Source organism: Podarcis raffonei, chromosome 11, assembly GCF_027172205.1.
Source record: "Podarcis raffonei isolate rPodRaf1 chromosome 11, rPodRaf1.pri, whole genome shotgun sequence".
Lineage (NCBI taxonomy): Eukaryota > Metazoa > Chordata > Lepidosauria > Squamata > Lacertidae > Podarcis > Podarcis raffonei.
This window is the reverse complement of record NC_070612.1, coordinates 36,292,428-36,317,968: the sequence shown is the minus strand read 5'-3', so window position 1 is coordinate 36,317,968 and position 25,541 is coordinate 36,292,428. Positions and strand designations below refer to the sequence as shown.

General features: G+C 37.9%; 1 protein-coding gene across 10 annotated transcripts in view; it reads left to right on the top strand.

The window, feature by feature from the left end:
- FAM172A (family with sequence similarity 172 member A) overlaps nucleotides 1-25,541 on the top strand; it is a 238,723-nt gene that overhangs the window by 191,500 nt on the left and 21,682 nt on the right. The window lies entirely within an intron of this gene.

Sequence of the window (25,541 nt, the reverse complement as noted above, 5' to 3'; positions counted from 1 at the left end):
CCTTACCACAGTGCCACCTGTTTTTGACCCAATCTGTAACCTTCCACTACAGACATTAATGGAGACAGTTAATTCTGTGACAGTTCCTTTTTGTGTGTGTGTGTGTGGCAGAAAATGAACCAAAGCTCTCAAGGACACCATTTGAGTGGAGGCAAAATCTATAGCCATTGAGTGAGGGCAAAAGAGAGGACATTCACTTTCATTAGAGGAAATATCTCACTATTCCTGGTAACACATTTGGAAGTAAGGCAAAAGCCCTACAGTACTTACAGTAGGTCACTTGATTCAGGGATTTCCTCATCTCAGCTGCATACCCCAGTAGCAATTTATTGTCATAAATTTCAGTGGTTCCCATTGATATTTGTGGGGCAAAGTAAAGGGCCTGCAATATGCAACACAACTGAAGGGTCTCTAGTGTCACAGGCAGGTTAGGGAGACACTTTTATTTCATTTTCCCTAATGAGAAAAGGACACTCAAGGACACTGGTGATGGTGTCACCAAACACTGACAACTTCACCTTTGCTGTTATAGGGTTGTAAGGGGGACTAGCCTAGTCAGGAGCAGAGACAATTGACCTCCACATTTCATCATGGTCTCATTGAGTCATTAAGTCAGTGATTACCGGTATATTCCAGATTTCATAATTGCCTCGGAGTGGGCAACTCTATGTATTTCAATGGGTGGAGAATTCAATAGACTGTCCCTAACAAATTTATAATATGATTTTAAAAAAAAAGCATTTCTGCTGAAGCTAATAAAGTACACAGTCCAGTTCATGTGATTATTCTCAATATGCTGCTCTTATTACTGGAGACTTGCAGTCAAAGATGCGATGGTTTATAACAGATAAGCTCTGTAGGCAGTGATATTACTGTGGCAATATGCAAGAAAGTACAAAGGTAATGTTCATGCTGCCATGGAGCTTTGAGATAGAATTAGATGGCCCATAACTAAAAGGTCCATAAACCAAGCCTATTCCTCCAGCCCCTAGCGTCACATTAGAAACTGGAAATGAAAGACCTTGTAGGACTGACAACAAACTGCTTTTCTAGAAATCTAACCGTACAAATTCATTTGCCTGTAAGATTTCCATTTTTACGGCAGAGTAGGGAAATTCCAGTTCTGTTCATACAGCCAATTATTGATACCAGGTTTTCTAGTCAAGCACTCCCTATTGTTTCCTGTTCTCTCTTTCTCCCCCCACCCCAGTCTTCTAAATTCAGCCTAATAATCTCCTCATGACCTGATAAGAGACTCAAATTTAAAACAGGAAACAGAATAGAATGAGTAGTGAACTGACTTAGAAGTGGGGCGATAGATCCATGGTAGAGCACATGTTTTGCATGCTGAAGCTTCCAGGTTCAGATCCCAGCATCTCCAAGTAGGATTGTGAAAGTCCTTTCTCTGAAAACCGTGGATAAATAACCACTGCCAGTCACTATATAGGCTCAATGCTCTGACTCTGTATAAGGCAGTTTCTTGTGTTCCTATGACCTTCATTGGGACCAGTGGCAAAGTACACTATGGGAAATCTATTCAGAACAAATGATAGACAAGGGAAGTATGCTATTCCAGTACTATCCCTAGTGTAAGCCAAGCATCAGCAAGAAATAGTGCAGTGGAAGCAGGGCCTCATCAGCTGACATGAATGGAGAAATAATGCTAGAGGCTGATTCATATTTCTGAAACTTACCTCTAATTTAGTAATCTCTTCCTTCTTCTATATGAACCACTCACAATACATGATGGAAGCACATGGAAGATTGGCTTCTCAACATACTGAAAATAAATAACGTAATGCAAAATTTGTTAGGTACTGTATATATCTATCCAGAATTGACTGCTAGGGCAGTTACAGGTTTTGAGAGGTTAGCTATATTTGTATCTAATAAATCTAAAGGTGTCTAGTGTCTGGAACTATCTTGGAAAAGTCTCCTGGGAGCAAAATAGTCTGGGAATGGGGCATGGGTTGTAGTATCTGCACTAGATTTAGGGTGGTATGGGTGCTTCCCCTGCTCAGGGCGCCAAGCTGAGGGGGTGCAAAATAATAATAATAATAATAATAATAATAATAATAATAATAATAATGCCTATAGTTATACAGGTATCTGCCGAGAAGTTCCATAAATAAGCAACTGTGCCAAAAGGAATTACTATGAAAATAATAAGTATTTGGGGAGGGGGTATAAACAGAATGGAAGGGGGCGCATATATATTTGTCCTTTTCAGGGGATGCCAAATTTTGTCCTCACTCAGGGTGCCATGTTACCTAATTCCACCCCTGGTAGAAGTAGTCATTGATCTACTTCTTGCACCTCCAGATGGTGGAGATGTCAGGCAGCATCCAGGTGCCTAGGCATCTTCAATTGGTTGCAAGTGGCCAATAGCCAGGTGCAAAATGCACCTGCCGCCTGGCAAATTTCAAACACTGATGAAAAGCCTTACGTAGCTATGTTCTACAATTTTTCAGCTTACAAACTATGCTGTGTCCCTTTTTAGATTTCTTGTTCTATCTTGTCCTTAAATAAATAAAATAGTTTTAGCAATAGATTTGCATTATCCAAAAAAAAAAATCAAAAATCATTACAGGTTTATACATTTATTGTAACTGACCTTGAAGCTTTAGGATGTGTTGATTCAAAACCCAAATAAATAGCCAGGTGCTGTTTGGTGACACATGCCTTTTCATTTAAGCCATGGATGGAGAATTAGATGCACTGATAGCGGCTGATAGATATCAAGAAACCCAGAGTTCACACTTCATTAAAATGCAGGTTAAATTCTTTAAAGATAGCCATTCAGGTATCTTGTGTAATCTTCTATCAGGATTGTATCTCCATTTCAGTTTGTAAGGCACTACCTGTTTGGAATAGGATAAAGACCCATTGTTATTGTCAGACCTGTTTCAAGCTAAATATTCTTCTAGTCCTTTGTGGCTGCCATTTTTTATCAGGCATTCAGAACAGCTTTCCTTTGCTGATCTGCCATTTTCGGACATATCACTGTTTCACTTGTATGATTTCTGGTGAGACAAGCTCAGACCTGGCTGCTTTTCTCTCAATAACAGAGAAAAGAAATGTCTCTGGTGCCTACTCTGCAGAGAAAGTTCATTCATGTGTAAATTATCAGTTGGCCTTTATTTGCTTGGCCTGTGGAGAGTACACATGCAGATAAAAGGCTCTGTGGGTCAGGGTTTAGTACATGCAGGTTTCTCCAGTGGCCACAATGGCACTGTTAGAATTGTTGTCAAAGATTATCAGACAGGCTAGGATGTCTTATCATTATTTACTTGCAGTTTACAGAGTTAAAATAAAATTCTGCAAGCAGGATTCTATTAGAATGTTAGAACAAAATCCACAGCATGACTACTATAAGAAGTACCTTTCTTAATGAGAAATATATAAAGATTCATACAGATCTGTTTAAGAATATCTGATTGTTAATATCACAATGTTTCTTTACTTTATTATCCGCCTACCATATCACCCTCTACCAATAATAGAAAGCAGTTTCATTGCAGTGTCTTCAAAATTTTTGTCTTCCTTATATGTATAGTTGCTAATGTGACTATTGAATCATGGGGAACTGCTTTAAATATGCTAAGATATTTATTGCACAATTGTATATTCTGTGGTGATGTTTGCACTGGCATAAGAAGTAGGTAGCAGCTGCAGTCTATGTGAGGCTGCAGAAAAGTTGTTTGATCTACAAGATCAGTAGCCTGTTACTTGGTTGCCTTTCATTGAAACATAATCAAGAATCATTAAGGCCTATTAGCAGCTGTGTTGTAAGTACATTTTATAATGCAGTTCTCAGAGCCCCAGTTATCCTTACTAAAGTAAAGTTGTTAAGCTACAACTGTCTCTTAGTTACAGGAGGTTGATCATAAATGAGATAGGATACTAAGCTTTTGAAATGGAAATTCAAGACCCACAGGATTTGATCCATCAGGTCAGCTTCAATTCAGACATTTGGGACCAACCTGCCATTGAATGGCTGGTACCCAAGGTCATAGCTGGAAAGAGCATTATTAACATATCTGCATATATTTGTAATGTTATCATGAAAAGAAAAAAAAAATATCCAGAATGACAAAATCGTTTCACATTAGTTTTATTTTTTCCTTCCTAATCATTTTCTTGCCCTTCTTACTAGTGATATTTTATATTGGCTGCATTATTAGCATTCACATACTTAACTGTTTTGCTTGCTTTATTTTTAAAGTTGCCCTTTGAAATTATATTAGTGTTGATAGTTTGACATTGATTTCCTTCCCTTGATACTTTGTTATTTGGGCATTTTAAATGCCTAACTAGTTTCTCTAGAAGAAAAATGCCACACTATGTGAGATTGAAAACCTTATTTCTTGAATGTTTCCCATTTGGCAGAAGGAAGGAGGTGGGTGTGAAACTCACTGAGAAGGAAGATCACTTGGTTCTTCAGAAAGGCCTCAACACAGCCACTGGTGCAGGAAGAGAAAAATCTGCAGAACTAAATATTTATGGTGTCATACTTGCCCTGGCATTTAGAATACATCTTATATGGTATAGTCCAAAATGCAGATGAATGAAAGCACTGAAATCAGTTATTCATGAGAAGTATTGTGACAGATGTGAATAATACCATTATGATTGCTGTTGCAGATTATTTAGATAACTAATCTTGTTTCTGCTTTTTGTAAAATGCTGTACAGTCTTATGTGATTACATAAATATGCCCATAAGCTAACAGAGCAGAAACTATCTCAATGGGGAATGTAAGGAGGGTCACATATGATTATATGGATTTAAGTAGAGTATGTTCCCGGGTACTTGTGTGCAAAATATAGTAGGTGTACATATCTGTGTGGGAGCCACTTCTGTGCAGCAACTTTCCAGACCTTCCCTGAAACATGTAACCTGGTTTATCATGCAAATCTTCATATGAGCTACCCAGAAAAAGCATATAGTACAGTTCTCCTGATACTCCACCACTTCAGAATGCTGTGTCAAAAACTTCCAGGCTCTGGAAAGCTAACATGTCAGAGAGAATGTTTGTAATCTAGCACAGAGACATGTGATTCCCCTACCTGCATTCTGATGTGGTATAATCAAAGGAGGAGTATAATATCCTCCCCCCAATATATATATATATATAAATTAATTCAGTTAAAAGATTTCCAAATGGTGTGACAAAGGAAATCCATCACACATTCATTGACATCAAACCCATCCATTGGCATAAAAACTCCAGGCACCAGTGTCATCAGGCTGTGCAGTTGTTTAGTCCCTGTCACTCCCTGGTAATTATCAGGGAATCCACAGGTGGTTATTGAACCATCATTTTTTAATCAGTGGAAATTATTCATCTCTTTTCACACACAATGAAAGCTCAACTATGATATTACAATGTTTGGCACCACTATAAAAAAATTTGCCTTGCTGAATTTGACAAAGTTCTCGTTTTGAATTCTGCTTCCAATAGTAGAAAGGTAACAAATAGGACATGAGAGTGATAGCCCTGTTTTATTCCTTTTTTGTGATGGGTGATATACTACTTCTGAACATCGAGGACCCACTTAGCACTCTTAACTAGTAACAGTTGATAGATTTATCTTTCATGAATTTGTCTAATCCTTTTCATAGCCATCTAAGTGAGGGCCATTTCCCCAATGTGCAGTGAATTCCATTACTTTTATATATTGTGTAAAGAAATATCTATTTCAGTCTACTACAGCCCATCCGTTTTATTGGATAGCCCAAGATTCAGTACTATATTGTGAAATTGAGATAATCTAGTCAGTTACTCCATGTTGTTCATAAAGTTATTGATTTCTGTAGTGTTCCCCTTAGACATCTTCTCCACCCCCAACACAAACTAAACTGGACTTGCCTGTGGCTGCAATGTAAGTTTACATATTGGCATTATATTTACAGTTTTCTTTTAAATTATTTTGTAAATGTTTTCTCTTCCTGGACAAATAATTTCCAGTAAGCCTTTTCACTTCAAGATCTTTATCTAGTTGGCTGCAGCCAAGTTAGAGCCATGCACGATACAGATGTTTATTATGAATAAAATGCCTTCAGTGCCATAGTGTGCTTTCAAATGGGAGTGTAACATCACAAACACATATTTTGCAACAGGTTTTTTAGAAAACAACCTGTGAAATTTTCCATGAAAAATGTTCTGGGGGAGGGGATGACTTCATGTGAACTGTAGCAAATTTACACACAATAAATAAATTAAATCAATAAATAAAGTTCCACAATAAATACCTGCCTGGAACTACTACATTGGGCAAAGAAAGTGGAACCAAGGGTCTTTGGAAGAAAAACTAAACTTGGCAGAAGTCCTCCCAAGTACATTAGAGGAGCAGAGGGAAAGGAAAAGCATGCAAACCCAAAGCTTCATTCAGCTCACAGAGTCTTGTCCACTTAGTGCTAAACCATGGTTTAGTGTTGCATGTAAACTGGGCTACTGTTCTTCTGGCTCACTTCCAGCATCTAGTGAATGTAAATAAACATTTGTTATTGGTTTTTATATTTATATTTTTGCCTTTTCTTATAGTGAATTTGTGCTTTTTGTTTCCCAGTTTGTGCTCTTTTTCAATTTCCTCATGTGAACACAATTTAAAAATAATTCCTCTTGCCTTTCATAACTTCCTTAATTTGCATTTTGTCTATGAGCATTCTTTGGCGCTTTTGAGTCTTTTCTGATGAGTCCTATAGATTGCTATTGAATCTATATTATAGTTGTTTTATATAAACTACAAGCTTCATAATGATATTTCAACCTTCAGTACCTTCATTTTTGAGAAACTTCCCCTCCTGAATATTGATGAAGGAATATATTCCGCTCATATATGTATGATTGTGAAAGCACATTTGCACCTGATCTTGTGTACCGCTTAGGTTTAAATCAAGAATCACTTCTGCTCTCGGTGGTCCTTATTACCAAAATGTCATAAAACATCATTTATTATATCCAGAAATAACATATGAATTTACAATTTACAATTTATGCACTCATTTTTTAAACAGTTGAAGCCACTCATTAGTATTGCTTTTTCTACTTCAGCTACCTCCTTGGTTTATTTTTTACACTTCAAAATTAACATCGTGTTTTGGTGAGGGAGATTCTTACTTTAACCATAAGATTCTGCCAATAGAAGTTTGGAAAGAATTCCTGCCCCCCTTCAGATTTCTAACTTAATGGACTCTATACCTTCTTAGGATTTTAGAGGAACACTACCTTCAACAAACTTTCTCTATCCTTGTGTAGGTTTTAGATTTACTTTACTGCCAATACCCAATTAACAGTAGTCATGATGGACAGATATGAAACTAGAAAACAATGGAAACGATTTGTTAAATAGAAATACAGCTTGATTTAATTGAATTTATAGAAGGCTGTTGAAATCCATAGCTGTGTATCCATTAACACTGAAGTAGGCATTGTCACACTTTTTGAACTGTGACAAGCATCCAAGAACCATGAAACTAGTTCTATGAGCCCAGAGAAACATTAGATTTCTGTTCCTTGAACAGCATTTTCTCATGTTTTCTGGCAAACCGCTTTTGAAACTGAGGGAAAAATCAAAAGCAGCTTGTGATAGGATATGAAGGGGGTGTCAGGTGTCAAAGGAAAAAAACTTCAGCTATCACAAGCCCCTCACAAAACGCTATCCCAAGTAGCTGTTTAGATCCAAACATCTTTGAATTTGAAAAACAGATAAGTCATGAGCTATTTCATTTTAATAATATCAACCTGTTTGTACTGTAACAAAATGGTATTTGGCAGCTATCTATGAATACAAATATGTTTCATATCTATTATTATAGTACCTAATACACAAATATACCACTTTTCAGCATATTAACAACGCTTTGTGGCAATTTTCCTGAAAATATAGTTTATACATCTGTGAAGAGATGTACATGAAATAATTATGACAAAATAAAAATGCCATAGGTAACAAGCAGATTTGTTTATGAGCATAATAATCTTATTTACCATAATAACTAAACTCAAATATAAGTTATTTATAGGCCACATTTTCTGTTTTACTGCTCTAAAGAAGCACTTTTGACTCCTGAAACCAGTAGCATGAAAATTACAGCCCTGTTATATTGCAGGTGTACTATGTACTCTAAAAAGAAATAGACTGTATAAACCTTACAGTACAGGTGAAACTCGAAAAATTGTGAATATTGTGAAAAGGTGCAGTAGCTATTCAATCCATAACACCTGCAATGGGTTCCTGAGCCTTTAAATGGTCTCTCAGTCTGGTTCAGTAGAAAGCACAATCATTGGGAAGGCTGCTGACCTGACAGTTGTGCAGAAAGCCATCATTGAGACCCTCCATAAGGAGGGAAAGCCTCAAAAGGTTATTGCAGAAGAAGCTGGATGTTCCCAAAGTGCTATATCGAAGCACATTAATGGAAAGTTATGTGGAAGGAAAAAGTGTGGAAGAAAAAGGTGCACAAGCAGCAGGGATGACCGCAGCCTGGAGAGGATTGTCAGGAAAAGACCATTCAAACGTGTTGGGGACTTTCACAAGGAGTGGACTGAGGCTGGAGGTAGTGCATCAAGAGCCACCACACACAGACGGATCCTGGAGATGGGCTTCAAATGTCGTATTCCTCTTGTCAAGCTGCTCCTGAACAAGAAACAACGTCAGAAGCGTCTTACCTGGGCTAAAGAAAAAAAGAACTGGTCTGTTTCTCTGTGGTCCCAGTCCTCTTTTCTGATGAGAGCAACTTTTGCATCTCATTTGGAAACCAAGGACCCAGAGTCTGGAGGAAGAATGGGGAGACACACATTGCCAGATGCATGAAGTCCAGTGTGAAGTTTCCACAGTTTGTGTTTATTTGTGGAGCCATGTCATCAGCTGGTGTTTGTCCAGTGTGCTTCATTAAGTCCAGGGTCAACGCAGCCATCTACCAGGAGATTTTGGAGCACTTCATGCTTCCTTCCGCAGACGAACTTTATGGAGATGCTGACTTCATTTTCCAGCAGGACTTGGCACCTGCCCAGACTGCCAAAAGTACCAAAACCTGGTTCAGTGCCCATGGGATTACTGTGCTTGATTGGCCAGCAAACTCGCCTGACCTGAACCCCATAGAGAATCTATGGGGCATTGCCAAGAGAAAGATGGGAGACATGAGACTGAGCAATGCAGAAGAGCTGAAGGCTGCTATTGAAGCATCCTGGTCTTCCATAACACCTCAGCAGTATCACAGGCTGATAGAAGAAGAAGAAGAAGAAGAAGAAGAAGAAGAAGAAGAAGAAGAAGAAGAAGGGTAGTAGTAGTAGTAGTAGTAGTAGTTTGGATTTGATATCCTGCTTTATCACTACCCGAAGGAGTCTCAAAGCGGCTAACATTCTCCTTTCCCTTCCTCCCCCACAACAAACACTCTGTGAGGTGAGTGGGGCTGAGAGACTTCAAAGAAGTGTGACTGACAAGAAGGTCATAGACTGAAATTGCAGAGTTTTGAGAAACTAAAGAACAAAGTGCGAGACTGGCTTCATTATTATCAGATAATGGAGGCATATAATTTGGATAAGAAAATCGGCTTCCAGGTGGAAAAATCAAAATTGGAAACAGAACTGTTAGAACCTAAAACTAAGATTTTGTCAAAGATGTATAACTTGCTGCTGAAATGGAACACTCAGGATGAGACGGTTAAATCAGCCATGATTAAATGGGCACAAGATGTAGGACATAACATTATGTTTGCTGACTGGGAACAGTTGTGGACCACAGGTATGAAATTTACGGCATGTAATGCCTTAAGAGAGAATATTATGAAAATGATCCCTTTATATTTAAGATTCGTAAGACTTCAGCCCTCCTGAACCTATATGAGTTTTCTCTTGCTTTTCCAGAGGGATGATTCTTGAATAGTTTGAATGGTCACACATCTACCCAGGACCAGTGTTGGCACCTGACACCCTTGGACAGCTGCCAGGGCCCAAGCACGCCTTTAAGCCCCACTATTAACATCTGCCCTAGATCCCCTTTCCTTTGCAATTTGAATTTCCCACAATGCCCCTGAAGTAGTAGCGTTCTGGGGCATTCAGAGAAATTGTAATGATGCTGCTTTGATTGCTCCAGCCATGTAAGCTGCCATGACCCACCAACAGAAAAGGGAGCTCTCCAGATTGCCCAAGGCACCCCAAACCCTGGACTGTCTCTGGGAATAAAATGTGCAATGCACCAACTTCCGGGTAGTTTCAACCATTGCAATGATACCAGTTTCACTAAAGATCTAGTCTGTCTGAAATACAGACTGCAACGCTACAATTTTACCATCATGGTGATCAAAATTACCCTTTTCAATGCATATTATTTAGAAACATGCATCAGGGTTTACTGGGAGGATGTAGGTTTACAGAGGTAGTTGGTGCCTATTTTGAAACATGTTGATATATGGCACATGTTTGACTTGTGAGTTCAAATAATGATCCACATTAAGAAAAAGTCTAATTTTCAGAGTATCTTTATTAAATGTAGGCTGAGTAACAACTAAACCAGAACATATGGCATATCCTATTTTTAATGTTCAGTTATCAAACACTCAGTGGACTACCAAAAATAGTCACTATCATATCACTAAGAGTTATCAGTGCAAAGCATCTTAGTCATTTTGGCAACAGCAGCAAAAAATCCCTAGTGTAGAATGCTTTCCAAAGATAAATGGGAACTCTTTGATCCTGCTATTAGGCGTAGGGTTGTTTCAGACATTTGAAAATGTTAATTAGAAAACCAAATGCTCCTAATTTAGCACATTATCGTTATAATGTTTAAAATTATGTTATACTATTGCATGTTTACATTATAGATCCATCTTTATTGGCTCTATGCTGTGCTTCCCTTCTTTTTCTTCTGTTGAAATGTCAGTTTTTGCATTAACTTATACAGTCCTTTACAAACACTAAACTTCAATTTGCTAATGCTGCTGGTTTAGACTACTACTATTGGCTTCAGTTAAATCTGCCACTTTTGCATCCAGCACTTTCTAGATGGTTTGCATCTTTCTGCAGAAGGTTTATCCTTTAAATTAGCATGGCATTTCACTGCACCACCCCATTTTTAAAAACAGTATTATACAGGCAACATCCAATTTGTTGTGTATCAATAACCCTCTATAAAGGCGTGATCTAGACATCTTATATGGTTGATTTTTTAAAAAATTTAAAGCTTTTCACAAACTCTGTATTTAAAAATAAGTAGGTGTGCAACCATTGGAAAGTTTCATATAAGGGAATGTGGCCACTGGGCTAAAAAGGATTCTTCAATTCTGTTATACTGAACATTGAACAAGATAGGTGAACATCAGGAACTTTTTTTTTTAGCAAGGGCCTCAGATCAAAGTTAATACTTGGACTCTGCCACCTGTAGAAAACACTGGCCATCCCAGTCTACAGCGAATTATTCTACCATTTATCTGCTGGGACTCAGCACCTGCCAAAGGAAAGGGCCATACTAACAAAGGTGCCATATTTCCTTTATAATATCAGTGATTGATACTGACTGAAATTTAAACTATGTTTCGCATTTGGCCCCTCCAGACATTATTCTGTTTCCATGGCAGCATGTTCCTCAGACTAAGTCTGTCTCTAAAACATAACACAAAAACTTATTTATACAAAATGTCTAGGACTTGTTAAACAGAGCAACAACAAAACCCCATGGGCCAACAATTATTAGGCATAGAGGCAGTAGAGGTAGAACTATATGCTAAACAGAACTATTTCTCCCTGATGCTACTTGTTTTTAGAACTACTTTTCCTTGGTGTTTGTTCATTGGTGTTTTGGCATTGTAACTTACATATTTTATAGATGATGACATAGAATTGCTGTTCACCAATTCTTAGCTGATAACTTTTCCATTACAACATCTTGATTTTTATTGTAAACAAAACCTGGGACTTGTAATTATAGGTATGGTTTCGATATGATAAGTTGTAAAAACGTTTAAACATCTCTGCACAACAAGGAGACTTACTTTTGAGAATTAACACACACATATGTTATATGCCCCTTGTTATTCCACTTCACCTGAAAGGAATAGGATTAGTCTTTCTTTAGATTCTAGTAACAACTATCACAAGCAGATACAAAAAAACAGACAAATGTTGCCCAATTGTCTTGCAGTGTGACATACTCACCATCAGATTTTAAGATGTTGTTTGGTTTCAAATAACACAGCTCAAGTAGGATAACTCAGTGATTTTCTGTATAATGGAGATCTCAGCACATTATTTTGAAATAATTAATGTTATTCTGTAATATCTGTCTTTCTTCCCAAATCTCATGCGTGGAATTTTTGCTTCTGCTGAAAGTAGAAAAGAGACCCCCCCACAGGTGGCTGTCATTCTAGGGCCATTCCTTTAATGCTAATGGGACTGTTGTGATGCCAGTGTATTATGGACTCCACCCTAAGGACTTTATCAGGAGTCTCTGGATTATTTTGTTTCTATATACTCTCATCTGAAGACTCAAGATGCCAGAAAATGGGTAACTTCATTAAGTACATCTAGTTTCATTCACCTTGTAGACTTTTCATCAAAGCTCTTAACGAAACCCACAGCTGCTAGTATGCAATTAAAATATTACTTTCTTTTGACTGATAAAGAATGTTTCATTTAGAGCACAATTTAAACACATTGTTTGATTCAAGAGTTGCAAACAGATTGTGTACAACAATGCCATCAGAACAAAACATCCTTTCACCAAGTACAGCTTCAGTTAAATAATTCTCATTTTAAAACTGTGATTAATGAATGGATTGATTACTAATTAATACAATGAATGCTTTCAGCTGCATGTGCTAATTTCCATGTTAGCCCTGTTTGACAAAACTCATATCTGAAAGACTTTTTGAGTTTACTTTGAACTACAAGCATTAGGCCACTGTGAACCATTTTTTTATGTTTTAAGTTAGAAAAAATAAGGGTGGACTGTGATGCATGTGAAATAAAATAACACACTTATAGCTTGAATATATATAGTGTTCATTTCCAGTCTGACATTCAGCTGTGGAATTGCAGTATTGAAAGCATTTTCTCCAATATGCTTTTACAGTACATTTTTTGCACATCTAATGTAAACTACTGATTCATTTGCAGAGCTGCAGCTTTTATCTAGCTTTTTCTCTTTCTTTGACTCATTGGATTATAATAGGCGCAGAGTTGTATTGATTACTATAACTTGCATGGGAAAATCTTTCTGCTTCAGATTGGCTATAAATTATAAATAATGTATCTCAAAAGGCTGTGTGTTAAAAGAAGCAATGTTCTTCTGAGACACTCTCATGTAAAGCTCTTAAGGCAGAGGTTATTAACTTTATGATTGCACTATTGGTGTACTTGACCCGTAGCAATGATCACTATCCATAAAATCGTAGACTAGATAACCATTGTCTGCCTTTTCCAGCAATGTTCATTAGCAGAGACCACCAAAGATCACTCTAATAAGCAGAGGGTCAATATTCACTGCATCAGTATAAATTTGTTTGGTGCAACAATGAAGTTATCCTCCCTTCCACTCCAGCTAAAAAAGCAGTACTGTGTAATTGGGGTGTATAGATTTTGTACATATTGGCTGCTTCTGGACATAATGCTAAACTATTGTTTAGTGCAGAGATGGGGAACTGTATTTGGCTTGTGGTTTAGAGCCAGATGTGTGGGACTGCCTATCTGCCAATCATCTGATGTCAGGTGATTCAACATCAAAGGAAGAAGTGGGAGTGCACTCCCAATTCCTCATATCTTCCTTTGCAGCCCCAGCTTGAATTCAATAAAACATAGTTAATATTAAGCAGAGTTTGAAGTTTGCTAAGCAGCTGCTAATTAAAAATGGAAGTGAAAACTTCAGATCTCCTCGCAGCCACTCCAGAGCGGAGAAGGGAGCACATGAGTTCAAGGCTCGTGAACATAATGCTAAATTGTATTTTAGTATTTAACATCCCTTTAAATTGAAACACATTTGCCATTTTAATGCTCATTCATCCAGTTTATGGTTTTACCACTCTGAACAATTTGGTGTTCCAACAGACTTGGCCCCCTCACTGCTCACCTGTAACTGCAATTAATGTATGAACAAATTTAAAAGCACTGGTCCAGTGCAGGATCTTGGGAACCCCACTGTTACATCCTTTCATTGTGACAACTGTCCATTTCTTACTCTCTTAGGTTCTTCAAATAGTTACTGATCCATTAGAGCAGTGTTCCCCAACCTTGGGCCTCCAGCTGTTTTTGGACTACAATTCCCATCATCCTTGACCACTGGTCTTGCTAGCGAGGGACGATGGGAGTTGTAGTCCAAAAACAGCTGGAGGCCCAAGGTTGGGGAACACTGCATTAGAGGACCTGCCTTCTTATCACATGACCACTAACTTACTCCCCTTTTGGTTTTTGCCAAAATGATCCATGTTCCACAACTTACTTTCTACTCAAGTTGTTTTGGTCTTAAAACTGAAATATATGCCTTCCTGGTATTTTGCAGTGAAGTATGGGAAATTCCTGTAGCCTCATAGTTTTGACTATTTAATGCACGTTACATGGAAAACCTAGATCAATATTTGTGGTGCAATAAAAACTTAAGGATAATATATTTGCTTGGACTGCTGAGACATAGTCAAAAAGAAAATAATTTAAGTTTAAATTTCTCTTATGAAATTCAGATGAATGTATTGTTTGTTAGGGTTACTAAATTTTCCACAATAGCACAACATAAAAGGAAATGATCATTCAAATAAATGTGGATTATACATTACCTGTGATTTTGGTGTACCTGTGGGGTCAGGATCAGCCCAAGATATTTTGCTGCCTGAGTTGAAGGAGAAGGTACCACCTTCACCCACCTCATTTTTGTGTACAGAAACTGACCAGATTAATCTGCTAGTTTTACATCTACACTGGCAATGGGACACAGCATCTGAGGGCAGCAGGCTAGCTGGGAGGGCACAGAGCCAGTCAAATGGCACATACAGCTCTGTCTTGCTACTGCCTGCCTGCCTCCCAGCATTTGCTTCCTGAGGCAGCTATTTCACTCTCCCTCTACCATTCACACAATTTTCTGCTCGGTATTTTTGGCTGGTGTTTCCTTGCTGCTGTTAGTGGTAGAAACATGCGTGACAATTACGTGGATTATGGCAGTTGCAAAATGGGGGTACTGCTATTTGTGTGGAAATGAAAAGGGGGAAAGCCAAACAGAGAAGAATCCCCTGTAAAAAGCATGTTACCTGGTATTTTTAAAAGATCCAGTGCTTCAAGGGACAAGATGGCCATGGCTACTCTTGTCTCTACTTCCCCCAGGCCTGTCATCCATCCATCTGTAAATGTGGCAAGAAATAGAAGCTACATCCATCTCATGTTTAGCTTCATTGTAGAATTTTAAGGCACAGGTTGAATCTGATAACCATGTGGGAAAACAAATCAAAGTGACATGGGATTAACACAATATTTTGCCTTGTAATGGTGTGCATGCCATGAAAAAGAAGAGTAGGCAAAAGAGGAGTAGAAAGATTGGTATAAAACTGTGTAAAAGCACTACAGAAATTGAGGTTTTGATGTTGATCTAGAATTAGCCTAGATGTGAACATACCCATAACATTCTCCCACACACATCTCAATTATGTAGGGCTGCAGACTTGCCCTTTTTAACTCTGCAGAAAACAATATATTCCCTGAGTAGCCTTGTTATTCACAATGACATTAGTTTCAATGAAAATCCTCCTCTTAAATTTCAATCCTTGCTTGGAATAATAGAGGTGCATTTTCTTTTCAAATGTATATATTTATATGGTTTCTCAGGTCTGTCCTTGATCTGTCAATTACTTATGACCTTAGTATTAATCATTGCATTTATCTTTAAATGAATTCCCCTTCGACTCTACATCACAATGTATGATTCCATGGCATCATCTTTTCTAATGTCCATTTTATACATCATGCTGTTTGTCCTGTCCCCACCCCCACCCCTGTCCCAAACCCTGCTGTGTGCATGTCTCAAGGAATTGTTGGGTTAATGCTCAGGTGGTTGCTTTGGCTGTTTCTCTGGTGCTTTGCATAATTTCATTTGATTAGTGGACTTTGCAAATAAGATATTATCTTGTTTAAATGTACCTAACATGAACTTGGGACACCAGTTGTCGTTTAATTCAATTCTAAGAATAAATGATCCATGTGGATATATTAAGCTATAAGATGCTTACAAAAAATAAATACTGTGTTTGAAAACAGAACAGCTTTAAAACCAGCTGCTGCAATGAGGCTTGACAGATTCACAGTACTTTCAATTCACAATACTCTGTGCTTTTAACATTCACATAGAAAGGAGAAGTGTGTCAGATGCCTGTTCTCCTATTAGAGTACTGCAGTGGTAAGAAAACAACACCAGTAGGTACAAATATTCTCCCTTGTTAAGCAATGAACAGTAAAATATGTCTACTCAGAAGTAAGCCTAATAAGATCAGTGGGCCTGAGTGCCAGGTAAATTCTTGATTCACATTGACAGCCTCAACACAAGCAGAGAGCACTGTTACGTTAAGGCTCAACAAAGCTCAAAAAAAGCACCAATTGTATGGACTGGTGCCTTGATATGAAGGCTGTCCTTATGCCTCCTTTATTTGCATAATCATGGCAGCCCTTTTGGATGCACCACAATCACATATCATAGCAGCTGTGTGGACAGCCTTCATGTGAAGACTCTGGTTCATGCAATGGTATACTCACTGTATGAGTCTGACAGCAGCCCACATGATGTTTGCTTTCAAGTGTGCTACTGACCAGACCTAAGCCATACGTATCCTATTAGGTGAAGAGGCCCACTGCATGCTCACGGTATCTTTGCATATGTGTTCAGCAGTCTGTGTGGAGTCTTTATGAAGGAGTGGATTTGTTTTAGAATAAGTCCATCTTTTTATTTTACACAAAACAAGTTTTACTGGACTGAGTCATTAGTTCAGACGTGCTCTATGCAGCTGTATGTTATGTCTGCCTTACTACCTGTTATTATCAGACTAAAGATCGTTTTAGAGCTACATGAGGGCAAATGCCTGCTTTACACTACAGCAATGAACCTCAGATCCCTGTTATGTGTGACCATATCATGCATGTGTTAGTGAACACACATTTTTGACATATTAAACATTTAATGTGTAAGTGGACATTTTAATAGAACTGCTAACCGTATGGTAACACTTAACAATATGTAGAGGACTAATCTGTATCCTCTAGCCTTATCATAGGCCTAGTATTACCAGGCTCCCTGAATTTTCAAACAACTGTTGGAATGTAGTGGCACTGAACAACAGGAATAAAGGCAACAGCCAGCTTGCTATGTGAATCAAAATGCTTCAGTGGACGTTTAAAATTGCTGTTCTACGAAACCTACAACATATCCCCTAACATGCAAGGTATGCATAGGCTATTTGCAGTATACTTCTAAATTATGTCTAATGTGACCCTAAGACTACGGAGAAAAATACAAAAGGGTTTACTAAAAGCAAAAATTCTAATTGGAAAGAAATCAGCAGTAGAATATCCCTGTGACCATTCTTAGGCTGAAGTTTATTCAGTATTTTTATTAGTAATAGAAAGAGAAGTAGGGGTGTTTTGATTAAATTTGCAGCTGATACTGAGCGAGGAGGCAGTGTCAATACAAGGAAGGATCAGGAAATTATGCAGACTGAAATAGATGATCTCATGAACTGGTGTAATAATAAAAATACAAGAAAATTCAATATGTGTAAGGTCATGCATTTGGGACTGTGGGCTCATCAAGTAGGAACAACTGGGGAAGAAAGAGATTTCAAGATACTGTGTGGTCACAAGGTGAAAGTGAACTACCAATGTGATGCTGATGCAAAGAGGAAAAAGTAAATTCTACAAGCTTATAAGCCAAAGTCTGTTCTTGGATTTATTAGGATAGGAAACTTTTGTAGGAACAAAAGAATTATTGATACCCTCGTACTAGGTGCTGATAAGGCCACATCTGGAAAAATGCTTCATATTGGTTAGCCATTTAAATAAAAAATGTTCAAAATGGAATCCATGCAAAAAGCAATCAGGTTGGTTAAGTAAAATGTATTTTCTGAGTAGATGTTTCAAAGGTTTTGCCCCTTTAGCTTATAAAAAGGAGACTGGGAAGTGATATGACAGCACTATACAAATTTTGCTAGAGGAAGTAGTACAGAAAGGGAGATGAATTTAGGCTTTAAAAACCAGGCATATAACATCACTGGCTACATATTTGAAATAAGCTTTTGTAAAAATTACAGGTCTCAACCCATGAAATAGTGTAGAACATAAGTTCACTTGGATTCATGATAGGGCCACCACACTTCATATGGCAGCCATGCCTTTAGTGTAACCACTGAATTTCCTCGTGTTTAAAGAGGGCTTGAAAAATATATTTTTTAAGGTTTCAGAAAATAACAAAGATAGGAAACCCAAGATCCAGCATACCTGTCTGCAGATTATCTATACCACATATCATATTCATTGTCTAGCAAGTAATATTCTGAGAATCTCCTATTCCCTTTCTTGTAAAGCTATGGTGAAGATTCATGTCACCAGTAAATGCACAAGTTGATTTCTGTGCCAGCACCTGAAATTAGACATTTTCTGCAAGAAGCCAACCATGTTGTTGGACTACAACTCCCATCATCCATTAACACTGGTCATGCTGGCAGGGGCTTATAGCAATTGTAATCCAACAACATCTACAGAGATGTCCCTGTCAATTGTTGTTATTGTTGTTGTTCCTAGTCCAATGCATCCAACTGAACTGAATTTAGTTGGATTGGCATTACCTGAAATAATTGAAAATTTCAAGCATCGTCAGGTCCTTGGAGTAATGTTTTGACATTGCCACTGTAGCAAATAACGAAAATGAAGTGTATCAACCTAGGTATGTTATCTGCAGATGAAGATTTGTATTGAAATCTTCTTTTCTGCACAGCAGGACAAGCTTTTGTTTTACATAGCCTGTATACTCCACAACAGGGGCTCATTGTCCTACAGAAACTTGTAAACTCTGCGGAAGGAGCACTTTGTCCTGCACAGTAGGCAAACACCTACTCAGGGAATCTCCAGGTGTAAATTATAGCAGCTCTAATCTCAGTGCCCTATACCAAAAGAGACTGTAATACTCAGAAGAGGAGTTTGAGGAGTTTCTGGGAGCAGCAGCAGCAGCAACAAAATAATTTAAATTGAATTTCTGCCCCTGTCATGAAAAAGGCCAGAAATGTTTAGTAGTAGTAGTAGTAGTAGTAGTAGTAGTAGTAGTAGTAGTAGTATAAAGTGCAGCTGTTTATTATTTTGCACATTCACTAGTGATAGCAGTTTTCTGGAAATATAAAACTCAATCATACTTAGCTTTCTTCCTGCTTAAGGTTAGAATCTAGTACACACTTCTTGTAGAGTAAGCACCACTGAAATCTAAATAAACATGCAAAGAATTGCACTGTAGATGTCGAACATCTCAGTATTTCCCCCCACTCCTATTAATGCTTATTTTGCTTTCCATTTTGTAGATATTTTCCTAATTTAACATTAACACATTTATTTACTATTCCAGGTTGTTAATGATATTTTTAAAACATGAGCCTAATACTTTTAAAACATGAGCCTAATACTTTGCCCAATCCCACTGAAGTTAATTGCATATTTTCAACTGTCTTCAGAATAGTCATGATTTTACTCTGGAATCCTGGGCCTAAACATGAACTCTAGCTTGTCTGCCTATGTCATTGATATAATCTCATAAATTGTTCTACAGACAATGGCCAGTTTAGGAGCGTCCAAATGATGCACAATCAAACTGGGAAGTAACCCCAAACGTCATAGAGATGTCACGAAAAGGGGAAAACAGAATGGGGCAGAGTGCAGTGGATTGTATTGTATTAAAACTACCCTATTCAGTCACACAGTAAATCTAAGATAAGCACTTGGTGATATGATTAATTCCCAGTTGTTGAGAGAATATTTGTAAGATGTTACAGTTGGCCCAATACACCTGCAGAGCCATTTTCATCATCATCATCATCATCTGATTCACCTCCCCAAAGAAGCATAGGCAAGTAATGCTTAGAAATACTTCTGTGTGTACATCATTTTCTGAATTAATCCCTTCACATGCAAAAGGATGCTAAAATCTAACACTTTCAGTATTCAGGATGGCATGCACTGTCCTGCTGGACACACCATGCAAGAGAGTAAGCATCCCATGTGATTTATTCACCTTCTTTCCCCAGCAGCTTGTACAGTTCTGCCAGACCAAAGCAAGAAGAACCTTGCATGCATTCTAGTGCTGCACGTGAGGTTCTCTGGATTGGGGTCACTGCATATGACCTTCTAATTCTAGAAATGTTGCTTCTGCCCCTAGTTATCTAGCTCTGCCTGTATACAAATGGGAGGTAATGGAAACTTCTCAACCCACTAGGTTAATAATACTGCAGTTCTTTGTGCATATCTCCAGGAAAACCATTACTGTACTGGACAAACAGAAAATCATCCATGTTACTGCCTAGACATTTAGTAATTCAGTGTGATATAATTATTGACATGTCTACTTCTATTTATTCCTAAATTTCACATTACCTTGTAGGTATGTGTGGATTTCCCCCTTTTAAGAATACCATTATTATTTTCTCTGAATTGCAATCAAATTTGCCACAAGTGATTTCTTCTTCTTCTTCTTTTAAGTAATACAGTAGTTGCTTCCCACCCACACCAGTGCTCTGGCATCTTCCTGATTCTGCATGAGTTTTCAGAAATAATTGCCAGTAGTTCAGCAAATTCATTAACTAATTCCCTTACGACTCTGTGATGCTTGTCATCCAGACCTGCTGATTTGTATATTATTTTTTTCTATGTATTCCCACATCTGTGTATTTTTTTCTAATCCAACAGCTATATTGACAAGGTCTCCATTGTTCATCAGTACTACTTTTCTGTATTTTTAGACTGATATTAAAACTACCTACTATCTTACCCCTTTTAGACAAATTAAATCATTCATTAGTAGATCCACTTTGTGTTTACTATTTTTCACTTAGTATTTTAAAAATTATTGTTTCCTTTGGCTAGCATGGATCCATTTTGCATTACTTCTGCCTTCATCTTTAAATTGCTACATTTTAAATTGCCTCAGATTTTAAAATGGCTGCCTTGCAAATTAATGATTTCCAAAGCAGTTATTTTCTACCCTCATATATTGAAACAGTCCCCTGTGAAACTACATGAGCTCTTTGTGTTCAGTGCTTCTGGTACAATTGAAGAATCTTAAGGGTAGCAAGATTCTAGGTTGTTCTTACCTTCTCCCACTCATTGATTTTAATACACCCTCTCATTACACCATACTTCTCAGATTGCTTAAATCCCATAAGGTTTATTTCTTGAAGTTGTTTTTGTGGTTTTATTCTATTGCATTGCTCAGTGTGGCTGCACTGAATTTGAATAGTTTTTATTCACTTGGTACAAATATTTCATATTTCAGCCTCCAGTTTTGTCCTTCGGCAAAAAACTTATACTAATAGCTGCCTCTCCCAATGATTTCAGTCAGTTCAGCTACGTGGTAATCAATGACTTTGATCATAGACATCTAGCTACATTTTGTCAACCAAGCATTTCATGAAGTTCCTATATAAAAACAATAGGCTAGATAGGAATTAGGAAACCTCAATTAGCTATTGCCTTAGGCTGCAATCCTAACTCCGCTTACTAGGAGTAAGCCTCACTGAGTAAGACTTACTCCTGAGTAGACATGGTTGGGATTGAATTTTTTGTTACCATAATTTTTCATAAGAAAAAAGAATGGAGGGCACTGCCAAAACTGGCCAAAAAAAAAGGAAAGAGAGGTGAGCCTCCAGAGTCCAGCAGGTGCCAGAACAGAGGACTTTTTGTAAATGAAGTTTTTATGAGTTTGTTCCTCAGGGACAGCAGTGCAAGTTCTTCTATATCAAAAGATGCTTTTGAAGCAATTTCATTGTCGAAGCTTCATTGTCCCTAGAAATGTGCTGCTGAAGTCCAGTGTCTTCTTAATTTTACATTAGCTGAAAAGTGGGTAGCCATATACAGGTGCACTGTAATTTGATTTCTTGGTTCCTGATCCCAGAAATAATACATGCCAAAAGAATACTGCTTTCCTACATTGATTCCCTAACTTATATTAGTATAAAGAAGCAGAGCCATGGGAGGCAGATAAAATGTCGTTCTCGTTCCTCTTCCTTTGTCCCTCTGTGGATATTTTTTTCATGTCCCATACAAAAGTCTGTGTAGAAAATGGATCTGCACTTGTATTCCTATCCAAAGTTTACTATCTGGTTCACTGTGATTTTGATCAATATTTTAACACATTACTTTATTCTCTTTATTGTGAGAATAAATAATATTGTGAGAATATTTCATTTACTATGAAATGACTTATGCCTATTATTTCCTGCTACTACTTGGATACATGTTTTTGCCTCCTGCTCATTTCCATTTGGCAAAATTGTTATATAATGAGAAAATCAGATCAATGGAACATTCCATGGATGGTGGCCATAATGTTTTACTGTGAAATCCTGGAAAGATGTGCTACTCTTTTTTTCCTCTCTCTCTCTCTCTCTGATAGTTAACCATGAATATCTAGGAGCAAAATGTGACATCTCAAATGTTATGAAGGGTCAGCATTTATACTTGACAATATGAGAGGACTAAGATTTTAGAGCAATCCTAGTCAAGCAACAGATCATCATAATTGTAGAAACTAAAAAGTCATTGTAGCGATTGTACCACAAGGGAAATTGTTCATCCATCAGTAAGATTGTTACAAGGTAAGAGACAATGAGGAAAGGGAGTTAAAATTGCTTTAGCCCATTGAGTCATCAGTTCCCTCTAGATTCAAAAGCCTGAATTGGTTTTGGAGAGAAGTGGCATAAGAGGATTGCTACGGGAAATCTTAACAAGTTGATCATAGTCTCAGTAACACTAGCAAGTGTAAGTATGATCTCTCCTAAGGAAAAGTGTAGGTTACATATTGAAGGAGAGAGAAAAGGATGGGAGTACAATTAGCACGTGTCTTCTCTCACTTTTTTTGGTCATGTGTATTTGGAAGATGGCTGTTCACAAAGGAAAACAGATGTGATAAATAGTGAAACATTCCCATCACTCTGCAAGAAATTTATTGTAAATGTAGGCCTATATTTACAAATGAATGTATACTGGCTTATGAGAGAGAGATCAGTGGCAACATAAAGGGATAAATGTTAGTTGTACTATGGATGTGGAAGATGTGGAAAATATTTGTGCAGAGTAGCATCCTACAGTACTAATATGTAAGATTAAAAATTGTGAATGGAGATTATTAACTACCTGTGTGTTCTGCTTAAATGCAATTAGAAGTGGAGAAAATAATGTAATTGTGGCTACCTGTTTAAGAGAGCGTATAAATTGGCCAATTGTCTTTTTGCAATTTTAGTCTATTTGCTAAAACTTACAAGATATGTGTGCCAGATTTATCTATGGGCAGGTGAGATATCTTTGAAAAAGTGCTATCTATCTTTTTCTTTATGTTACAAGGAATTCTTTGTGCCCTTAAAGTCCCCAGGATGTTTGCTGTGATACAAAGCCCTTTGTTTTAAAGGTGCTTGTATGTGATGGTTAATGCATTTTATAAAAGGCATCTGTGGAAGTGATACCCTTCTTTGAAGTGACCTGCCTTAAGTGTTAAGAGTGTAGGGGAATATATGTGCAAATTAGATTTGAAAAGCAAACCTCTGCGGTGGGATGTATATGCACTGTAGAAGGGTCTTTGTGTAATAGTTGCCTCTGGAAAGGGATCTCTTTATGGGAGTAGTAAGAATGTTGGTTTTGTAAGGAAGTGGCTTTGCAACTATGCTAGTATTACTACCATTGGTATGATCCAGCAGGGACTCAGAATATATATTTTTTGTATCACTCCCATCCCAGAGACACCCAACCACCCATCAGGAAAGCTCTCCTTCAGGGTAGGCCAGGGCCATCATGTCCTTTATTGTTGTAACTCCCAGATTGCGATACTCTCACAAAACTGTTGCTAGGCAACAAATGTGGTTACCAGGTCTCCGCGAATAGCTGAAGGGGAAAGCAAAGTGTTGCACCATTGTAGAGTAACCATAGCAATGACCTACTATTACAGAGTGGAGAATTATCATTAACAATGTTAAAGTATCATACAGGAGCCTGGGATCTGGAGGCTTCCCAGCAGCATCTCTGCATAATTGTGTTATATAGGAAGGGCTCTGAACTCTTTCAGGGCATCTGGTTGCTGGGTATTGGGGGGGATTATTAGATGCTGTTACTGTTTGGTTTATGAAAGAAACATGCAGGGGAGTAAAAGGTTTTGGGACTCCTTAGCCAATCAGTGTGAGAGAGGAAAAGCATATGTCAAGAACAATGATCCCAGATCCATCTCACTTTTCCAGAATACAGATTTATGGTGCTACTATACATATATATATATCATAATAGATTTAATCTGTGTTTTTGCAGGTGTGGGAGACCATCACCATAACCGCATACATTTGGTTTATTAAAAGAGAGGCTTTATCTAAGTGGATATGAGTGTTTTAAGCACAAAAAAGTTGTTTATCGGTCTGTTCACTTGATTCTTGCTTGTAGAAGAGTGAAATGCCTGGTCATACAGGAAAGTGTACCTAATTAAGCAACTGTCTTTTGGGAACAAGAAACACTGGAGAAAAGAAGTTATGGTACTACTTCTGTTTGAAAGGCACCCCAGCTTTCCTAAAACAAGGTCACATATATTGCTGCCTAAGAGTGCCTTGCTAATCAAGCCACTTAAGTGTTCAGCTTCCCAAGGTTCTGTTCCATCAAAAATTGGGAATATAAACATAATAGGATGATCAGACTGCCAAAGGGCATTGCTCCTACATCCTTACTCTTTGCAGACAAGATTTTTGCATGTTCAGCTTGTCAAGGATCTGCATCTGCCAAAATATCTGTTACTATGTAACTGTTGCAGGTATAGGAGAGTCTCTGCCTTTGCCCCTAGTAGATTAGGGTATTAGATTTAGATTAGGGTATTAGATTTGGACCAATGAGGCATGTATCCACTAAGTCTCCCACGTTTTCTCTTAAGTTTATTTCAGAACTATTAGCTTTCAGACCTGATTTCCTCTCTATAAAATGTGAATAACTGTGTAGGTTTGTTGTAAGGGCAGTATCTTGAACTTTAAAACAAATGAAAATGAAAATAATTAACCCCGTTGGGAATGATCTAAATGGTTGGTGGAGAAAAGAGGCAGACAGGATACTTAGTACTAAACCGGAATCCTACCCCTTCTCAATGAGAGCCCTTTTCCTGTCTTAAGGCTGGTTAACAACTCCTTTCCCCTCCCTGGGGCTTAATTTGAGTCGAGAGTTCAGAAGCTCTTTTCAGTGCCAAGCTGCAGGCCTGGTGAAGCAGGAGAAGGCAGTGCCCCCTAGCATGTGCAGAATGCTTCTCTCGCAGTTGTGAGTTGCCACAATCAGCCTTGGCACGGGCAGCCGGGATGAGAGGGCAGGC